Consider the following 2,302-nt stretch of genomic DNA (forward strand, 5'->3'; position numbering starts at 1 on the left):
CAACATGCTCATCAGGAAATTTTGGTGGGGGAGTAAAGAGGGAAAAAGAAAGCCTCATTGGGTTTCGTGGAAATCTATGACCCGGCCCAAAAGCATGGGGGGTTTGGGATTCAAAGATTTTGAGATTTAACTTAGCAATGTTGGCCCGCCAGGCATGGCGTCTTTTGCAAAATCCTGAGTCCCTAAGTGCGAGAATTTTGAAGAGCGTCTATTACCCAAACAAAGACTTCTTGGATGCTGATCTAGGGGGCCATCCGAGTCAAGTTTGGAGAGCGGTTTTAGAAGGAAGAGATACTTTAAAGCTTGGTCTGATAATGAGAATTGGTAATGGATCTACTACGGCTATTTGGACACAAAACTGGCTACCCAGGGAAGAGCAGAAACAACCTTATGGATGTCTGACTGTGAACCCACCAACGCTGGTGCCTGAGCTGATACTGAGCACTTCAGCAACATGGAACAAACAATTGGTACAAGCGACCTTCCGGCCTATGGATGCTCAAGTAATCTTGGGGATTCTGTTGTGTACCACAAATCTCCCAGACTTTTGGGCATGGCATCACGAAAAACATGGCAATTTCTCGGTGAAGTCTGCTTACAACATGCTAGTCGCAACGAGAGCTTGCAGAGAAGCATGGCTTGAAGAGGGACCGGGGCCGTCTAGCTCAAGGGCAGAGGTAGGAGCATGGAAAATTCCGTGGAAAATTGAGGTCCCAGGCAAAGTGCGCATGTTCTTATGGCGACTCGCCAAACATTCACTCCCTAGTGCGGTCTATGTGGTGCTCGGGATTCATGGCATCACTCACTGGTAGAATGCACCTCGTCAAGAAGCGTATGGGTGCTCACGAGCGAGGAGATCACACATAAAATCATAACCACTACCGAGCCTAAGGCGAAGCAGTGGCTATTCACACTGATGGATTCTCTCTCTCACGATGATTTTGTCCTCGTGGCGGTAACACTATGGTCAATATGGCATGCAAGGCGCAAGGCCATCCACGAGTCAATTTTTCATAGCCCCCATGCAACATATGGTTTCATTGCGAGCTTTATTACTAAGATGGGATCCCTCAGAGGCAATCAGGAGCAAACAAGGACGGGCCGGATGATTCCGGTACAAAGAACCACGTATCCAAAGAAGCCACCAGCAGGTTACTGCAAAATACATGTCGACGCTGGTGTTCGGGGGAGAACAGGAGGTTCTGTCGTGGCAATATGTAGGGACGAAGGGGGAAACTTTCTCGGTAGCTCGGCGCTGGTGATCGAAGGAGTCACTGATCCGGCTACCTTGGAAGCAGTGGCATGTCGGGAGGCACTAGCCCTCGCCGAAGATTTGGGTATCCACCAGTTTGTAGTGGCTTCTGACTGCCAACAGGTGGTTTCTCACATTAGAAGGAGAGCCCGGGGACAATACAGAGCAATCATTAGCGAGATAAATTTGAAAGCTTCCTTCTTTTACTTTTGAGAGTCGTGCTGTTAATTATGAAGCACATAGATTAGCTAAGTTTTGTTTGAACAGGGGCCCGGGACGCCATGTCTGGTTTGGCGCTCCCCACGACCTCAGATGTATCCCACTTCATGTGGAATTCCATGAATAAAGTCGGTTTACCACCCTAAAAAAACTAGTTGAGGAGTACTCATTGCGAAGATCACTCCAACCTCCTCAGGTTGCGACAAGTGGCGTGCTGCATATGCGCCACCTGTCGCAACCGGGGAGTTTTTCCTTTTTCTATAGATCCGTTTATTTAAAAAGTTTTATCTCTTAAACCGTGCGTCCAAATCTTGAATCGCTTTCACCGTTGGATTCCTCGCGTCGAGATCTTCAAAACTAGATCCCATATTGATAGGTTTTGACGAACTTTTTTTCACGAAAAAATCGGACGAAAAATCGAACCGAGAGCACATGTTTTTTCCCTTTCCGAAAGAGGCACGCTGACCCATGCCTCTCACGAAATCACAACCGTACCTCTCGCGGGAGCAAAACCGTGACTCTCGCGGAAGGGAAAAAAAGAAAATGTGTTTTTTTCGTTTCCGAGGAGGCACGGCCGTGACTCTCGCGAAAGCACAATCGTGCCTCTCACGGAAGCAAAACCGTGACTCTCGCGAAAGAAAAAAAACAAAAAATGCATTTTTTTTCGTTTTTGAGAGACGGGACCGTGACTCGCGAAAGCGCAACCATGCCTCTCGCAAAAGAAAAAAAATAGAAAATACGTTTTTTTTTCATTTTAGAGAGGCACGGCCATGACTCTCGCGAAAGCACAAACATGCCTCTTGCGGAAGCAAAACCATGACTCGTGAAACG

Source organism: Triticum dicoccoides, chromosome 5B, assembly GCF_002162155.2.
Source record: "Triticum dicoccoides isolate Atlit2015 ecotype Zavitan chromosome 5B, WEW_v2.0, whole genome shotgun sequence".
NCBI lineage: Eukaryota > Viridiplantae > Streptophyta > Magnoliopsida > Poales > Poaceae > Triticum > Triticum dicoccoides.